Source organism: Diospyros lotus, chromosome 3, assembly GCF_014633365.1.
Source record: "Diospyros lotus cultivar Yz01 chromosome 3, ASM1463336v1, whole genome shotgun sequence".
NCBI classification, from domain to species: Eukaryota; Viridiplantae; Streptophyta; class Magnoliopsida; order Ericales; family Ebenaceae; genus Diospyros; species Diospyros lotus.
In genome coordinates, this window is record NC_068340.1 from 23,663,670 (window position 1) to 23,684,704 (window position 21,035).

Below are 21,035 nucleotides of genomic sequence, written 5' to 3' on the forward strand. Positions count from 1 at the left end.
CTTGTTGGATTCCTTCCTGAAAACCTCTAAAGTTTTTACCACGAATCATTGGATTCTCAATGGCCCTTAAAAATCATTCCTTTAAATAAATTCCTCGGGAATCCCAAACTGATTTATCTCTAAAGATCCCAAATCATATCACGTTAACTGGTTTCGACCATTTTCTATAAACTCGCGATTAGTCGAACTTCAAGAACCTCCTGGGGTCCTTTACCTAAGTATACCTTGAACCTCATTAATGATTCAGGTCCCCATGAAAATGCACAAGTCATAATTTATTCACATGTCCATTCTTATAGACTTCCAAATCCTCAAGCTCACTTGGCACACTGAACCATAGTCACAAGCTCTATTGACTAGGTCTCTCATCATTACCTTTATGTTCAATACAACCTAACAAGCCACTTTTGTGGTTTAAGTACACAAACTCTACTTTGAACTGAAATTGCCATCTCACAATTCATCGTCAAGGCTTAGGATTGGCCACGTTTTACTACCTGAAATCTCATTCACCCAATTTCCACTACTGTAACACCCCGCCTCGCTAGGCATGTCACTATAAGGGAATTCCCAGGAATCTTTTTTGTTTTCAAGTTCATCATGCGTGGTGCATCAAGAACAAGATCTCAAAAACCCCAGTCTTACCCGTTTAACTAACAAGATCAATAATCTTAAACTAAACAAGTCATAGAATAACGCAATGGATATAATAACTTCAAAATGTCGTGGCCTTCCATGAGATTCTTACATAGTATTTCCACAACAAAATACATTGTACAAAGCTACCTAATGATATCAACATTATCATACAGTCATTCATACATATATCAAAGTAAATACTATCACCTCAAAATGCTACAACAACTATTATACTAACACTGTTGGCCTTCAACTGGCCATATCCTCGCATTCGCAGCAGTCTCTAACTAGAACGTTGAATGTTCCAGGGGCATAACCCATATTAGATGATAAAACATCTAAGTGATGGCATGAAACAGTTTATTGAATGCATGAAAGACATACGAACATGGCATGAACCAACAATGACAACATACAACACGTTTAACTTGAGAAATCTCCCTAACATACTCAACCTCCTGTGAAAAAATCCATTCCACACATCGTTGGGGTTGACCTTGCCACGACATACTTAATCCTCGGGTGCCCTACTGTGTCACCCATTCACCTGGATTAACCTTGTCCCATTCCCAAGTAGACCCCATCCGTCGCCCATAGACATAACAACGACACGAAAAACCAATACCTCGATGATATGAAAAATCACTCGCCATGCACCGACTCATTTATAAGTAAAAAACAGTTGATGCAATATACCACATGATTAATATGCATACAATGCCATAAGTACATAAGTAAAACGCCTACACGATATAACCCAAATTCTGGAGGGTATGACCACTCATCAGAACTTGTTTATACATATGCAACCTAAGCTCAGGAGGGTAGAACCGCTCACCTGAACTCATTACACACACACCAAATCATTTTCAAGATAAAAGATAAGACTGGAATCGAACCACTCACCTTATTCAAAAAGTTTATTTGTGCCTCGTAATGCCTGTTAAGCCTCAAAATGCACGTCTGAATAATTTTTTGGCTTTAACATGCTCTTCTAGCCTCAAATTGATCCTCAGAATTTTCTGGAATTTTTCGAAAGATTTTCCCCATTTTTCCTCTATTTCTTCTATTTTCTTTTTTCCTTTCTCCTTTTCCTTTCTTTTCTTTTTCTTTTCTTTTCTTCTCCACTTTATCTTCTTCCTCACGTGCCTGCAACTCCCACGCGCACAACTATCTTTGCCGCACCATCGCACCGTCGCATTGCTGGCCTTGCCGCTGCCCACACCGACCGCGGCCTCCCTCGTCGGCCTCCTCCGCTTCACCCAGAGCAACGCCACGAGCTACCATCACCGCAGCTGCCATGACTGATGCTGTTATGCAGCCAACTTTAGCTGCCTCCAGCTTTGTCGGTCGCCGCTTCGACGTTTATCGAGCTGCCTCAGACCTGCCGCACTTAGTTGGGTCATCGCCTTGGCCACCTATGCTTGTTCTCCAGCCACTGAGCTCGTGGCCATAGCTGTCATGGCCACGGCTTCACTATATTTGGCCATCCTTATGGCTGCCTCCAGCCTCTTGCATTGCCTCCCAGCTGCTCCATTGACCTCTTTAAGCTTTCGACCATTCTTTCTTGCTGCCCCAGCTTGCATTCAGCTTCCATCTTTGTTCTCCTTCTTCCATCTATTTATAGGCTACCCATCGACTTAATCGCCTTGGCCACCACTTCTTACTCCCACTTGCATCAAAACTTGGCCACTACTCCAAGCAATTCGGCCATGAAGCTACCCAGAAGCTTCGCAGAAACCAGCCACCACGTACACACGCACATGCATATTTATGTATATGTATATCTATATATTACACTATTAATATAAGAAAATTACACATTAACCCCCTTAATTTCCATGTTAATTTCACTTGGGTAAAACTCTAATTGCAATTACATTCTTAAACCACAAATTAATTTGCATTATAATACCGAAAACGCAAAATTAATAACTTCAAAGTTACTCGATAATGACGATTTCGCCCCATTGTCCTCACTGGGCTATTGTTTCATCTCAAAACCACTGAAGGGTTGTTCCTTATGAAAAATAGAAGCCCCCTCAAGCTTCTATCGATTTTTTGGAGGTTTCCTATAACAATTCAGTAATTTAGGATGAATCGAAGCTGTACCGAAAACTGTCTCTATTTTGACTTCTCTCAATGTCATAAATCACGTTTTGATATGCTTGATGACTTTATCTCCTTTATTTTAGACATCTAAGTCCCGAGGCATTCTCTCTCGCTGATTCGGTGACTTATTTTGCTATTACAATTACTTTTCGATATCCCTGACTCATTCAAACAACGTGGGATATTATATTCATCCACAACGTACTTTTTCTTCCAGAGATACTTATGTTTTGGGGTATTCCCTTCAATCGATTCGGTTGTTTATAACTCCAAGAAATTATACATAAACCCCAAAACTTCTAATAATTTCATTTTTTCCCCCTAGATAAATTATTCTTGAGTCCTTTAGAAATTCTCGGGTATTACATTCACCTCTCCTTAAAGAAATTTCATCCTTGAAATTTGCATCTGACCAATCAAGTAATTAAAGCAAAAAACAACCTATTATCTGAATACCTCAATTACATATCGATTTAATCTTTAACAAATACGCTAGTTTGCATTTATTATACGACCAATGCTTACAAGCATGCCATGCCATTTCTAGAATTTCTCGTTGTAGCTCACCATAAGTGACCATGCCATGCCATGAGTCTATTATGAAAATATATCATCAACAACTCTTGGTCACGAACTATAACAACTCGTATTTTTCGTCCAAACATGGTCTAAATACGCAATTCCTAAGATTCATAAATGCTTCTAACGCATTGGTTAAACCCAAAGGCATCATTGAATGCTTACTTTCACCATATTATGATTTGTACACCATTTTAAAATGGTTTCATTTCCTTTCCCTCAATTGGGAGTACCTTGATCGCATACTAACTTTAAAGATAACATCTCAGCCTCTTGCAGCTAGTCATGTAAGAAGTTAATTCAAGTTTATCAAGAACACAATTTCTCCTACGATAACTTGATATCCTGGCATGTTACTATTCCTCTTTCAAACACTATCCATCAATCATGACCCAAATTGTCTTAACACATTACTCTTCATTTCATTTCAATTCCTTATTTCTCATAACCACATCATTTCATAATCATACTATCAACTCGAGCACTTAAACACATACATCATTTGTGGTAGCTCAGCCTAATACTGCCAAATGCTCTATCTTAACTAAGTGGTGTTTCTCACGTGAGTAACAATTTCTCTATTAAGTCAAACAAGGTCTCCGCCATCCTTGATTCTAGGAGCAAATTTTACTTCTTCTCTACTAGGCAATTTAGTTCTCACACAAAATGGAAACCTTACAGAACAACTTTTGATTCCCACCGGGTCATTGGCAACACCTAGCATAGCTTTTACATCTTAGCCTAACATCTCACAACCCAAATAAAATTTCCATAGTGGAACTAAAACTCACATTTTTTGTTATAACAACTCATTCATATGCTTTCTCAAGTTATAACATGTCTCTAGGGAAGAAAACAACTTTCGTTTTCTTATCAACGTATAACTTACCATATCTTCATGTTGACTTCATCCCATTTAAAAGATCAACTCATGTTCTCGAGAGTACCAAGATATACCTACTAATGCTCCAACCTTTTTATTTTACCAAAGGCAAGATTCGAGATAACTAAATTAGAGCCAATTGCTTACAATTCCTAGGGTGTGTATTAATAAGCACACGAAACTGAGAGTCAAATCAATAACTAGAGTTAAATTCCTTCCAAATTCCATATTCGGAAAACAATCGTTCCACCACTTGCTTAATCCGGGAAACATATTTCCTAAGTAAATCCACAACATACGCCTATACCAAGGATCATTCCACTCATGATTCCAACCTACCTCGACCTATGAACACAATCACAATTTCACCGCAACTCTTGAATTCTCGAGCCCACTCATCACTTCTTAGTAACCATAACTTCATGAATTTTGTCGTAGGTGCAATTATCCTAGAAGAATCCTCCCACAAATCCCCGATAACAGCTCGCCAAACATTATTTCTTCGCTCAAGATTACATTTTTTTCCTGATTCTCTTTTGACAATCATAGTCCACAAGGCAAATATCCAGCTTAAGTCATCCTCCAAGCCTTCAACCGTTTCACAATGATTAGGGATCCTACCAAGATGCTCCGATCCCTTGGAACTTGGACTCTAATCCATACATAACAGCCACAATGTTGCCCAAACTTTAGCACCTGACTGTCTCCAAAGTTCACTATGTTACTCCAACTTGTGGGTATCACACCCCAAACCGCGAGCCAACCACCAATCCTCCGCCTTAGTCCCTAGGCTCATATCCATTATTACAGGCCAAGCACCAATGGTGTTATCGTTACGCTAGAATTCCTCGTTCCATCTCCGAGAGCTATAGTGGTTCTATTAATACTAGTCCAAATCCCTGATCTCTTGGATTCCCAATTTTTCTTTTCTAGAGTAACACCCAAGCGTATTGTGCATCCTTGTCCCAACCATTCCTAAGACTTCAGATTTCTTTCCCACAATCTAATCTTTAAACTTATCACGCACATGATGGAACCTCACGCTCCTATTATTACTCTTACATATGCTTATAATCTGTCAAATTTTCCAACATGATTTGAAATTTCTCTAGGCTTATTTAGAAATCCATCCAATTTCATTATCATATTTTGAATCCATACTAGACTATGTAACTGCATTTTCTTATAAACTTATGTCACAACCATATGCTCAGTCCATCACAAAACTGGTTCGAAAGTTCTGCACTCCTTATATATGTTCTGACATCTCATTTCACAATTGACTTTCAACTTGACACTTACTTTTATGGATCATTCTTTCAATCAATCCTATTTCTTTCTTTGGACCTATTAGAGTCAACTCCAACCATCTTTTAAAATATCTTTACGAGCCTATCAATTTTAGCAAATCCTATCTCATTGCTTGGTGCCTTGAAACTCAAGCCAAGACCTTTATGATTACCCCTTGGTCCTTAACAATCATCGTGCTAATTATGTGGTTTATGAAGACTTGCTATCCATATGACCCTTTGTGCATAATTTTGATCTGGCTATTGCACACTTTGCTAACTATTTTCTTCTGAGTTTGAACCTTCTTAAATCGACTAGGGTCATTTCAAGCTTTAGATGTAATTATTTATCCTCATGTTGAGATATCATTTTATCTCCAAGTTTATATAGTACGTGTAAATTTTCCTTAGAAACATCAAAGTCAAACTCAAAATTCTCTTATTCCAAAGTCTTTCTAATCTTCAAGGTTTGTCCTAAATCACAAATCTCTAGTTTATCATTGATCCCTATATCATGAAATTGGATAGATTTCTAAATAAGCCTAGAGAAATTGACCATACAAAGTGAACCCATATTGGCCATACGGAGTGAACTCGATTTCTAATGCGAGTGTTATGTCAAATCATATTGGCCAACAAGAATACAGGCAACCCGATTGACCATAAAGAGTGAACCCATCTGCACAAAGACCAAACCTCACATTTCTAGGATCAACGGCGAAATTAGGATATTTCTTATCAAAATGTTTCCATGCTTCCCCATTGGACAGTTGGGATAGTACGTCGGGCTCTCTTTGACTTTCATGATGCCATCTCATGCTCGCAGGTATAACTTTGGAAGCATATATTCTTTGCAATCTTGGAATGAGAGGCAAATACCACATTTTCTTATAAGAAATTTGTTTAAATTTACCCTTCCCACTTCTTGCAGGTTTGAAACGAGGATGACCGCAAAACTTATAACTTATCTCAGATTCTTCATCCTTATAATACAATGTACACCCATTTGGACAGCAATCAATCTTCTTAAAACCAAGCCCAAGCTGGGAAACTAACTTCTTAGTATGATTAAGGTCAGTTGGCACACGATTACCAGTTGGCATTGTTTCATGAATAAACTGTATGACTTCATTATAACCTTCAGGCATGTTATAGTCAAACTTAATACTCAGCATTCTAACTGCAGAAGAAAGTTCACTTTCTACTTCACAATTCGGAATGGGGCTTGTGCAGCAATTAACATGTTATAAAATACTTGTGCATTTTCATTCAGTGTTTCATCTATAGTGTAAGTTTGATAACCACTCCCACTTTCACTTACAATATCTTACATTATATAAAGCCCACTCAATGGCCCTATCGCATCCATTACAATTTGTTCGTATGGATTGAATTGATCTCTAAAATTATCCTTTCTATAATATTCATTTTCAACAACCGATTGAGGTACTATGGGTACTTCTTCACCATGATGTGTCCAATAATAATAATCCTTCATGAACCCATGTTTACAAAGATCCCTTTTGACCTTATTAACTTATTTAAACCTCAAACACTTGCATTTCATATACGGACAACTTAACTTTCCTTCTAATCTTATGAAACTTTCTTTGGTAGACGCAAATTGAATAAACTCATCAACACCATTATAAAATTCTCGAGTAATCTCACATTTTCTAGGATTACATCTATAATTATGATGCGGCAGAATTTCTATTTTAAATATAATAATATAACCAATAAAAGTATCCTGAAAACCTACAAAGTCATTAATTTGATCGTTAATACATTTGGATCTTTTGACTATTATAGACCATAACCATTAATTGCATCGTTACTATCTAGATCATTAGCCACTAACATTAAATCTATAACACTAAATAATTATGACATTAAATGTAATTATTATAACATTAATTTAAATTTTTAAAATTTTTATAACAATATTAGATCAATCTAATTATTTTCATAACATTAAATGTAAATATTGTAACATTACTTTAAAATTTTAATGTTCTTAATTATAACATTAAATCTAAATGTTTTTATAACATCAATTCTATTTAATGTTATAACAATATTTTAAAAAATTTAAAATTTTATTACATTAAATCTAAATATTTCTAAAACATTACATTTTTATAACATTAATTTAATTATTACTTTAACATTTTTAAATTCGTATAACATTAAGTCTAATTATTTCTACCTGGTCTGGGTGATAAATGTCATGACATCTATTTCGAATATTATATGAAAAATAGAAATAATTTTTTTACAAAAACAATTGTATATTTATTTTATTTTTTATATATAATTAATATTTCATTTACAAAAAAATTTAACATTTTAAATTTTTTATTGAAATTTATAACATTATATATTTCTAATTTTAAAGCTTGTATTTAATAAATACCTAACTAACCAACAATATTTACAACAAATATTTTTATTTTTAATTTTAAAATACAAATATTAAGCTTTTTTATTTAAATTATTATAATATATTTGATAAATAATTACTTAAAACACTGTTTTTGCAAGAAAAAAAATTGTATATTTATTAAAAACATTATATATAATTAATATTTGACTTACAAATGTTGATTGTCATAATAATTTTGTATTTCTGATTTACACATTTTTTAATGATTTCTCATATAAATCATTAATAAAATATACACAATACATAATAATATATACAAAATATATAACTATATAAACGTAAAATAAACAATAACATACATGTAATAATATAAATAATATAGATATTAAAATAAAATTGACATATAAGTTAAAACAAAACAATCTATAACTAAGATAAATATTTTTTATCTAAGAAACATTCAAAATACATTTAATAGATAAATCAACAATATATTAAAAATAAAATACACAGGCAAATTAAATAATAATATACAAATATTATTTATTTTAAAATATAGTATTTTATTTTAAAAAATTACAATATAATAAAATATAAATACATAAATAAATAAAATATATAATTAAAAATTACACTTCTCATTGATTAAGATTATTCCATTAAATCTCTATGCCCCTTTATTTATGTTTTTGAATTTGCACTATAAATGTTGGAAGCACTTGATTTTTAGTTTTATTTTTACTTAGTACGACATGTCAAGTACTATCAAATGTACGATCTCTGGTTGTATTGATATTGGGGTTCTTCATAAATCTTGGTTGATTGATTCATATATATAGAATTATAGAATATTACAAACAAAAATAATCTTAATATGGGTGTTATTCAAAAAATTTGGTGCATCTATTCAAATGAAAGAAGAAATTTCTTCTAGGAATTTCTATATATTTTTTGAGAAATGCTTCTTAATTTGTATAAAAAGCATATATCAAAATTACTTAAATAATATTCTATCCTTTTGGATGCATTTGTCCATATGATCATTGATCAATACATTAATTTGATTTTTTTTTTCATGTGTGTATATATGTTTTTCCTCTAGGACGTGAATGATCCTACTAATCTTTGCAATCTCATTTAAAATTCAAAACAATAAAAAAATAACTTTGAGATAATGTTATGATCCAAATGTTTACGATGGATTTTTTGTATTGAATCTCTATCTTTAAAATTATTGTAACATTTGTTGTTTAGATGAATGAAATTTATTCTTATTTCAAAAAAATATGTTTACTTGTAGTGCTTGTTAGATCTATGGTTGAACTTACCTGAACCAACAAAAAATATAGCAATAAGATCAATATGAAGAAAAACTAGCATGAGATATATAGTGTGTAGCATGCATGCTCATATCAAAATAAAAAAGTGTCATATGCAATATTCTTTAAAAAAAAAATTAGTTTCATTCAATCACATCTTAGTTTTTTTATCACCTATGTGTTGATTTATCAAATGCATTAAAGATAAGAAAATTGAAGAGAAATCAAAAAACTTAATTAAGAAACATGCCTCCTTGGATCCAAATAATTAAATTGGTATTATCAAATATTAATTTATTATCGAGAAAATTAATGATACATCAACAGATAAGTGAGAATTTTTTATATGATGCATGATTTCATTGGGACCATAAACTATTCAATCAAAAATTGTTATATAAAAACTTGTATTCAATTATATATAATTTTTTTATCACGTAATCATATTTTGATTAGATGGCGCCCTCAGCCTGTATGAATAATGTAGTGAAAATTTTCTTCATGTTGCGGGCTGCTCATATCTCTTTCTACACTTGTTTTATTTAAAATAGATAAGATTTTGAATCATATAACTCATCAAATTGACATATTATTTCTCATTTTCTAATGCACTATTTGATACCAATTTGTTAAGTAGTTTTGATTTATATATATTCAGTACATAACTTAACTTGAGGGGAAGATTTATATATATTCAGCACACAATTTGTTAAGATTTATATATATTTAATAAAAACTTAAAAAAAAATTAATTTTATTTAATTTTTTTAGCAATGGAAATGTTTTGTCCCTAATTTTTTTTTATTATTTAGCAACGGAATTTTTCGTTACTAAATAATTTTTTATTTTTAATTATTTTTTTTATTATTTAGCTGTGAAAATGTTTCATCGCTAAATAATTTTTATTTTTTATTTAATTTTTTTATTATTTAGTGACAAAAGTGTTCCGTCACTAAATAATTTTTTTTATTTAATTTTTTATTATTTAGTGACAAAAATGTTCTGTCACTAAATAATTTTTATTTTTATTAATTTTTTTATTATTTAGTGATGGAAGTGTTCCGTCGTTAAATAATTTTTATTTTTATTTAATTTTTTTATTATTTTTCCATTGTTAAATATAAAATTTTAATAAAAATAAAAAATTAGTTAGTAATGGAATATTCCGTCATTAAATTAAAAAATATTTTAAAAAATTAGCGACAAAAAATTCTGTCGCAAATTCATTGCAAAAATTTAGCGACGGAATTTCCGTCATTGATCTGTCACTAATTAGTGACGAAAAATTTTCGTTATTAAATTGAGTTTTTCTTGTAGTGACATTTCACACACTTTGAGCCTTCTCACTCTTGTTTGATTGCTCTATCAAGTTTTTTCTATCTTAAGTCTCCATACTTACCTTACATATATACATTTTCCAAACAAACTAGTTACTAAAGAAATGGGTAATATGAAGTTTGAAATTCAAAAAATATTTTAAGATTTTTTAAACAACAAGGAACAAAACAAGGAAACATGTCTAAAAGCAACTCACCTTTAATTCAAAATAAATTTATTTTTTGCATGAGTAAGAAATACATTTATCAAGATATAAAATTTCAACATAAGCTTTTGAAACATAAATGATTAAAATAAGGAAATATGTCTAAAAGTAATTCAGCTTTAATTCAAAATAAATTTACTTTTTGCATGAGTAAGAAATACATTTATTAAGATATGAAAATTCAAACATAAGTTTTTGAGACATAAATGATCGAAACAAGAAAATATGTTTAAAATCAACTCACTTTTAATTCAAAATAAATTTACTTTTTACATGAGTAAGAGATACATTTATTATGATATGAAAATTCAAATATAAACTTTTGAGATATAAATGATTAAAATAATAAAACATATTAAAGATAACCCACCTTTAATTTAAAATAAATTTACTTTTTGCATGAGTAAAAAATACATTTATATCATAAAAATATTTTTGTTATCATCAAAATCTTATTTACTTACCTTTGAGCTTAACATATTCTATCATTCCTAATTAAGTCCAATAAAGATCAGTTGTGGTTTTATCACTGTCATCTTGGTCATCCCTTTTTTAGGATTATATAATTTTCGTTTCCTTTATTATTCAAGGGGATTAGATATTGAGGATTTTTATTGTGATGTGTGTGAACTTATAAAACATAACAGAGTCTCATTTCCTCTCACTAATAATAGAAGTTATCTTCCATTTACACTGATTCATAGTGATATATGGGGTCGCTCTATTGTTCCTAACATTTTAGGGGCTTGATAGTTTGTCTCCTTTATTGATGATTGTACTCGTGTGGTTTGGTTATACCTCTTAAAAGCTAAATCTGAAGTATGTACTATCTTTCCAATTTTTCTATAACATAGTCAAAACTCAATTTGGTGTGGAAATAAAGAGGTTTCAATCTGACAATGCTAAAGATTATTTTAATCAGCATTTATCCTCCTTTCAAAAAACAAACATAATCCACGAATCTTCTTGTATTCATACTCCTCAAGAAAATAGGGTAGTTGAGATAAAGAATGGTCATCTTCTAGTTGTTACAATAGCTCTTCTCTTCCAAAACAATGTCCCAAAACAATATTGGGAAGAACTAGTCTTAGCAGCCACATACCTTATTAACTGGCTACCGTCTAGGAGTCTTAATTCCAGTAGTCCAATTCAACTCCTCACAAAGGTCTTTCCCAAGTTCAATGCTTCTAATGGTCTAACTCCCAAAGTGGTTGGTTGTTTATCTGTAAGCACCCTCGCCCGAATATCCCAACCACCCGGACTACCCGAACGGGAGCGCTTACGAAAGGAGAAAGAATGAAACACGAGACAAGAACCACCCTAGCATGCATACTCAAAAATGAAAACAACGGAAGCGAAGTTATAAATACATGCATGCACTACGGAAACACTGCTAGCACAGCGGTCACAAGATCAATAAATGAAAACAAACTCTTGTGCCAACATACACGAGACTCGAGGAATGACCTGGCACAGTAAAAATAATAGAGTAAATCCTACTCAACCATCAGAGTTGACAGGGATTGACGGGACTGCCTGTACACCATATCGACACTGCTGCTAGAAGCTGACTCTCTTGCCATGGCCCACGCTGCCACTACCTAGAATGATGGAAAGCAAAGTGAGTCGAAAGACTCAGTAAGTGTAAAGAAAAGAAAGGCTGAAGGCTGTATAGAACCAATAAGTTTTCCCCTAGAACACCAACCCCCAAGCACACACAAGCTATGAGACACTACCATACAAAAGTATAGCATAATGAAAGCACATACCAGTCCTTAGGGCCCACACAAGACACACGGTACCCAAGTCCTATACCAACCTGTCGCTGCCCTGAAAGGCAACATATATCTCCACAAACCTGTGCGTGCCATCCCGGGCCGGTGCTCCCGTCACCCGTGTGTCCGTGTCGATACTCTCGACACCCAAGCCATGGCTCCCTCAGAACGGTCCTCCCGTCCGAGAAATAATAACAACCAGTAACCATGCAATGCACATAGAAATGTAATGGCATAGTGAGCATCAACGTGATACACTAGCGCCCATACATCCAAGTATCAGGCCATGCTCCGCCCATATAGTAAATCACACGCGATGCATATACTCGTGCCAGATGCAACCTAACCAAGCTAGAATGTTCGTGTCCCAAGCATACTCAATAAATGAATATCTCAACATGCAACCCGTACCCATGTGCATATCAAATCATGAACAGTAATATAATGAATCTAATCGTGCAGTAAATCACATACTGGCAGAGCTAGTCAGCAGTGCCCGGCACCGGTCAACGGCCAGTGACTAGGAGTGTCCACCTGACGGTCCACATCAGAGCCGTACAATAGTCTACCCCAACGTCACCAACAACCGACCCCTGCCCTACTGCTCGATAGCTCTAACCGAACCATAAATAAATCCTAGAAAAACCATAAATAAACCTGCACGTCTAGGAACCTAATCCCCAAACTGGGTCAGTATCATTCTGAAAGGAATGGGGGCGGTACAAACCCCCGTAGGCACACAATAAATAAAACTCTAGAAGTCTCAGATTTAATTTAAATTAAAACAATGAATAATCCTCAATAAATAATGCCAGACGCCGAATTAGAGTAAGGGAGGGATATAAAATACGAGAAATCACGGAGTTTCTCACGGGAATTAAAGAACACGAGGAGAGCGTTAGGAGCTTGCCTGTAATCGACTGATTTCTGCCTCTTTTGTGCTCCCGTTGTGAAGTAAAACGTTTCTCTAGCAATTAATAAAATCACGAGTCACACTAATTAAATCTAACCGTTTAATATAAATAATTTAACCGTCTAAAATCCCACGTAGGCGCACCGCAAATAAAATCCCAATAAATCTCATATTTAATTTAAATTAAATCACGCTAATAAAATACTCATTTCGTATAATTAATACGCAAAATCGAAACGAATTAAGGGAATGTAAGGGGTTCACAAAATGGAAAGAGATTGTAAGGGTAGATGAGAGCTTGCCTGTATCTAGTCGTTTACAGCGTTTTTACGCTTAAATGCCACCAAAATAATACACGCTGTAAAATAGAATAACTCCCAAAATTAACAAAATTGGACCCAAAACAAAATTTCAACTATAGAGAATGTTTAATACATAATTCTTTACGTACCTGGCTAATTAAACCTCGATTATACCTCATTAAATCTTGGATTTTTCCTCCCAAATCTCCCATTTCTTCATCACGTCGCGCTGCTCTTTTTTTGTTCAATTTTTTCTTTTGATTTGTAGCTTCAGAAACTCCTGAAATGGGCTTAAAAAGGGAAAAAATGGATGGCCAGAACGCGGCCACATGGCATCCTTTGGGCTACGCTGGGAGGCCACCGCCTCAAGGGCCGAAACGACGTCGTTTCGGTCCCTCCCTTGGCCAAATTAAATCAGCAAAACCCAGCCTCACATGCGCCCACGCAGATTCGATCCCGCGTCCCCCGCATGGGGACCCTCGCGCGCGACCGCCTGCGCCACACACGCCTTCACCATATATATACACATGGTTATATTTAAGGTGACCCGTGACCCATTTTCGACAATTACTCCAGCGCCTAGAACTTTCAAAAATTGACACTTTGCGCCCCCACTTCACATTTACCCCTTATTTCACTTTCACCCTGACATTTTCAAAATTCCACCAATTTAATTTATTTTCCTATTTCATAAATACCCCCAATTTAATTAATTAAACCTAAATTTCCTATTTCCAAATACCCAAATAAATTATTATTTCCTTTTAACCCACAAATATTTAATAATCACCACAAATACAATAATTAATAATTATCAACCATTTTTAAATAATTTAATTAATTACCTTTAATTCCTTATTTTCCTCATAACCACATAAATAAATACTTCCTCTTAAATTCCCAAATATTCAATAATGTCCTCAAATACCGGTTCGAATAATTATTATTTATTTTCAAATTTTGGGATATTACATTATCTTTTATCCATATTCATACTCCAAATAGAGGCAAACTTAATCCCCATGCCCTCAAATGTATCTTTGTTGGATATTCTTCCACTAAAAAGGACTATAAGTGCTATCATCCTCTTACCAATAAGTTTCTTATCTTAGCTGATGTTAGCTTCGTGGAGGATACTTCCTACTTTGATCGTCCTTATCTTCCAAGGGAGACTGCCTTCTTGGAAGACAAGGACAGGCACATATTTCTTTTGGACTTCCTCCTCCTTCTTCTTCTTCTTTTCCTCATATGGTCTCTACCTCAAAGGACTCATAGGGCATGATACAAGGGGAGAAACTACCAATTCCCTCATGTCGACTACAAGTGTATTCAAGGAGAAAAACACCAATTCCTCCACTTACGTAAGCTACACCATCTGAATTGTCATGACCCAAAATCCAAAGCCGTGATTGGCACTACGCCCTAAAAGGCCAAAGACTCCAATAGGGGATAGCAAGCCTACAATAAGCATATTCCTCTGACATTTGAACATCCAAATAAATTATAGAAATATTGTCATCCTCTTAATGTAGAAATTGAGATGCCCATTCAATGCTTACAATATTCAAAATAATTTACCTATTCACATATGAAAAAAAACATTTAACCTCCCTATACTCAACCTGCAAAATGAGATGTATGTGTTGTAGCTAGAGCGTGACTAAAGTAAATGTAGTAAAATCGTTTACCACAATTCCTACCATCAAAATTGATGCCAACCTATAAAATCTGAAACATTAAAGGGTAAACCTACCACTAGCTTAGTGAAGGGTAAACAAAATTATAATGGGGGAAATATAGAATCAATACAATGAATATAAATCATCATGCCATGACATTCCAAGTAATATTTAATATCGAATAGGAGATGATGAATAAATATGCACATTAAGAGTTACCATTTAGAACCAAAATTCACATATTTCATTCTCTTGGTGCGGATTATCTCTACACCACCAAGATCCACTTCAGCGGACTCACGCCCATCTAGGGTGGTCTATCTCACACCCTAACATATACATGGTGCACCAACGGCTAACATTTACTATAGTTAGCAATACAGGGTTATTCGATTTAACACACATTTCATACCATCATTTAGTATCATCAAATGCCACATGTAATATATCACTTATAAGTACCACCATCCACAGTCCACCATAACATGAATCTTATCTTTCCCAAATGTACATTAATAGAGATGCAATCAATCACAAGTGTTAATACGCGAAAAACAGACAATATGGATTCTAATTTCTCATATGCAATTAAAGAATGAAATTGTGAATAATATATATAGAATACCAAAACAATAAGAGATATGAATGCAACAATCACCACCATAATACAATATACCTATTCACAGTGTAATGAAAGATTCGAGATTCCCTCAAATGCCCCTTGGTTGGGTTGCATCAATGTCACTTAACAAAATTATCAAATTACATGAGAATTAAATAAATACGAAATTAAGTCCCCTAAGAATTTAACCAACCCAAGGCTGCCACAACTGGCCAAACCCCCCCCCCCCCAAAAAAAAAAAAAAAAAAAAATAGCTTGAACCAGCCACATCACTGTCACCGCCAACATCCACTTCCAGACACCGTTAGCCAAGTATTCACAAGATCAGAACCTACCATCAGAACCGTCAATCTAAGGAGGTCAATATATCCAAAAATGGGTTAAATCTAATAGCTGGATTTTCGTAGATTTGGTTTTTAATTTCTGGTCAGATTTGAAAAGCACGTGGTCAGTCTCCGCTGGCCACTGTGACCGGCATTTTTCGGTGATCCGAGGAAACCACTCAACTCCCCTACCCCCAACGACCAACATACCCAAAAACCAGCAAGATCCAACAGCTAGATCTTCGTAGATCTAAACTTAAACTTTCAAGCAACATAACCACACGTATATACATGCACATCTTACAAATCTATGCTAAAAATAAAGCTAATAAAACTAAAAGACTTGCCTTCTTGTAGATCAAGGTTGCTTTCATGGTGAAAATGTGGTCGGATCTAAGATCAACAGTTGGATTTCACAAAAAGGGTGATTTATCGAAATGCTCTTGGAAGAGAAAATAAGATAGAGAGATTGTAACAGGAAGAACAAGGGAGGGGGGAAGAAAGGAGTTGGGAGCCCTAGTGTCTTTTTATTGCCACATGGCCTGGCTCCTACTTGAGCCTTCTCAAAAATAAGGCCCAAATGTTGGGCCTTACATGAACCAAGTTCTGAATGTAATGTTCCTATTCCAGAACCTAAATCATCCATTAAACATGAAACTGATCCTAACTTGAGTGACTATGATCAGCCTAATCTCAATGATCTTGATTTTTCTATTATCATCAAGAAATGAACAATGACCTATACTAAACACCCTCTACATTTGTTCATGTCCTATTCAAATTTGTCTCCTAAGCATAAAGCTTTTCTTACCAACCTAAACACAATCCCTATACCAAAGACCTTTTCCAAAGCAATAGGCAATGAGAATTGGAAGAGTGCCATGGAGGTAGAGATGGCAGCACTAGAGAAAAATCAAACTTGGGAGTTGTCAAACTACCAAAGGGAAAGAATCTCATAGGATATAAATGGGTGTTCATTGTGAAATATAGATCAGATGGGTCCTTAGAAAGGTACAAAGCAAGGTTAGTTGCTAAGGGATATACTCAAACATATGGGGTGGATTATCTTGATACTTTTGCTTTAGTAGCAAAAATGAATACATTAACGATGTTATTGTCCTTGGCTGCTAACTTAGGCTGAAAATTACAACAGTTTGATGTCAAGAATGTTTTCTTGCATAGGGACTTAGAGGAAGAGATCTATATGCAAGAGATTTTTGCCACAAGCACAAGCAAATGAAGCTCGTTTAACAAGCTCTCAAAGAAGATCCTTGCAATCATTTCCTGGTGTGCATTGTGGTGTGAAAAGGAGAAGCAAACTGAAACCAAAGCTTTCATCCTTCCAAGCTCTCTTCACTCCATACCAATAGGTTTGTAATAACTATTTGGTAAGGTGTTTATTTAACATTCAAATTGTTGGGTTGTAAAAGATAAGTTTTATTTATCTTGTTGTAAGGTTTGAGTTATGCCCGTTAAAAACTCATTGTGTAAGGTTTTAGGATGAATCGTGGTAAAACCCTTGGTGTTGTTGATCGCTAGTGAAAATGATTGTGATTTGCAAATCCTTCAAGTGGGTAAGCTTCAAGGTAGTGGAGTAGGCAAGTGTTGAACCACTATAAATCTTGTGTGTACTTGATTTCTCATTCTTACATATTGTTATACTTGTTCGTGCTTTTAAAAGAATCATATTTGAAAAACTAAAGGAGTTTCAATATTTGTAATCAGAGAGTAAGGTTTCGAAACATACTATAAGTAGGTTTCGAAACATACTCATCTATATTTTGAAACATACTTAACAGAAAGGTAAGTTTCGAAACATACTTCCTCAGGTTTCGAAACATAGTGTCCTGAAAGTAAAAGTTTTTAAGTTATTAAAAAAATTCCTATATCCCAATTCACCCCCCCTCTTGGGATATATTTGCCATTATATAGAACTAACAATTGGTATCAGAGCACAAAGTCTCTAAGTGTTTTGTAGGTTTAACCACCAAAGAGCAAAGATCCAAATAGCATTCAACACCGACTTCAAGTTGGAAGGATAAAACTGTAATGACCCTAAATTGGGTCTAGGTGTTTTTAATATTCAATGTTAATATGATAACACTCTAAATGTGGATCTAAGTATTTTAACAATTGATGATAATCTATTTTGATGGCGTAAAAATAATGTTGGATTAGTATGAAACTTTCTTCGGGTCATGAGATCATGAATTTAAATGAATGGGCCACAATTAATTAGTTAAGGAGTTCGTGGGCTATCAGATGGGCTAATAAATTGTGAGTTGGGCTTGGGCCCAATGGTAAAGGAAACTTAGGTTTTATTATGTTAAATAAGAAAAAGAAAACTTAAATAAAAATAAATGTCAAATGTCAAAAATACCCTAAATTGGGGCAGATCTATCAATTTCTAATGCGGGCGCAGCCTGGAGCGTGTAGCCTTTTCCTCTCCCTATTGTTCTTCTTTTTCTGTGCGTTGATACTCCTATACCTTTGCAACGATTTGTTGCTGATTCTGTCTCCTGTTCCATTGGCCATCACTTTCTTCTCCTTCTCCAGCTGCTACATAGCCTCCTTCTTCTCTGTGCTCTTCTTCTTCATCCGTTTTGTTGTTGGCGACTGAATCTCATTGAGGGAGTTTCAAGTTCTTCTGTTGGAACATCTTCAGGAAAGTTCTCTTACCCATTTTTATTCCAATTCAAGTTCTTCTCTTCATCTATCTCGTCTTTGTCTTCTGTTGAGCTTCTGTGTGGAAGAATATGTATATATATATATATTGGTTTGCTACCATTGTTTATTGTTATATTATTGCATACACTTAGATCTTTGATTCTCGATGAGTTGTGGGTCTAGTTGATGTATCTAAAGGGGATTTAATCATCTCCAAGTTCTTTCAGTGAATGGCATTTATTTGGGTTTGAATCGATACAGAATCCTTGTTCGTTCTGTATCTGTGTAAAAATAAATTTTAAGCTATAACCGAATGTGTTTTTCCCCCCATGCCTTATTCGAATCATACACATATACATATATCTAGTACCCCATTCGAACTACCCACTTATATATATATATATACATACGTATGTGTAACCAGAGAAGCTACAAGTCTGGGAGCTCTCCCATGTTTCTAGCAGCCTCCTATAATGTTGGGATAACCGTATGTATACTCCCTATTTGATTTTAATAGCCATCTGAGGTATGCATATATACCCATGATCCAATAGCTCCTCACCCACATATATATCTATACATATATACATACCCAACTAGCCTTCGGATACCCAGGCCCCTGTGCATATTTGGAAGCCCACACACACACACATATATATATGTACATATAATTACCCACACCCAAGTTACTGGATGCTTTGCTCAAAGCAAACCCATTTACATTCACTTATATATATTCAAAACCCACATACATAGTCACTAGAGAAAATTTCATAGTCGACAGATCATAACCCATAGTCGACTATCCATTTAGAAAATCTGAACACTTAACATTTTCTAACTTCGTTTCTTTTGAAAGCAAGTTGAGATTATCAAAAGAATATTAATTTTGAATCTTAACACTCAACCTTACTTCCTATAGAATTCAAGAAAGATTGATTTTCATAACTTTGCTTCAACTCAATTATAGATTTGAAGATTGATTTTCATATAGTCATTATCAAAACTATTTTATTCTCCAAGAGTAAAACATCAATTGATTTAATGAATTCTTGAATAAATTACTGTAGCGTGTGCATGCTTGATGTGAGTGAAAAGCTACCTAGTATTGTGGGATGGGAAGAAATTATTTGTATAAGCAAGGCAATTATTTGTGAGATGAGATTTCGTGATATTTATATATATGTGAAAGGAATGCATGATATGTTCCGTACACGTTTAGCATGTGCATGTTATGATACTTTGTATTATTTATCTTTGCACACCTATTATTTTCGTGGAAGGAAAGGGTACCCCAGAGCACCTAGCTCGGGACGAGGTGGCCATAGCCCGATAGGTTGGCTCCATATTTATTTGTGAGGTTTTATTGAAATTATCACTTTTGCATACATTGATTTATGGCTTGACAGCCGGGGAGATCGATATTGATAATGAGATGATGCACTCTTGCATGTATTGATTGATGACTTGCGAGCCTTGTGAGAATTGATAATGACATTGAAATTTTATGCACATTTGCATAGTGATACATGGTGACATGATATATTAAGTTGAATTGATAAATTCATGAATTATGAATCTTGTATATAATTGTGGAGTCCTTGATTACTCTTCTTGGTGTCATCATGTTCTTGGATCCTATACATTGTTCCTTGTTTCTCAAACTGGCTGAGTCTTGTGGCTCACTTGATCTTCTTTACCATTCCAAGTGAATGAAAGGATGTTATTTGGGGTGAGTCCAGTGGGACTACAGTCCAGGGATAGTGGTGTACGGAGACGTATCCTAACTTCAAAGATCTTAGTTAGTGATTTGGTGAGGTTTTATAGTGATGAGAATCTATTATGTTTATTGGCACTTGTGCCTCTTATTATTTTGTATGGCCATCGAGCCTAGGGTTATGAGATTCTGAAAATGTAATTGAACCTTAATTTAATTTTCACTACTATAAATGAAATGAGTTGTTAATTGAGTTCAGTTTTGTTCTATATCATCTCTGTAATGAC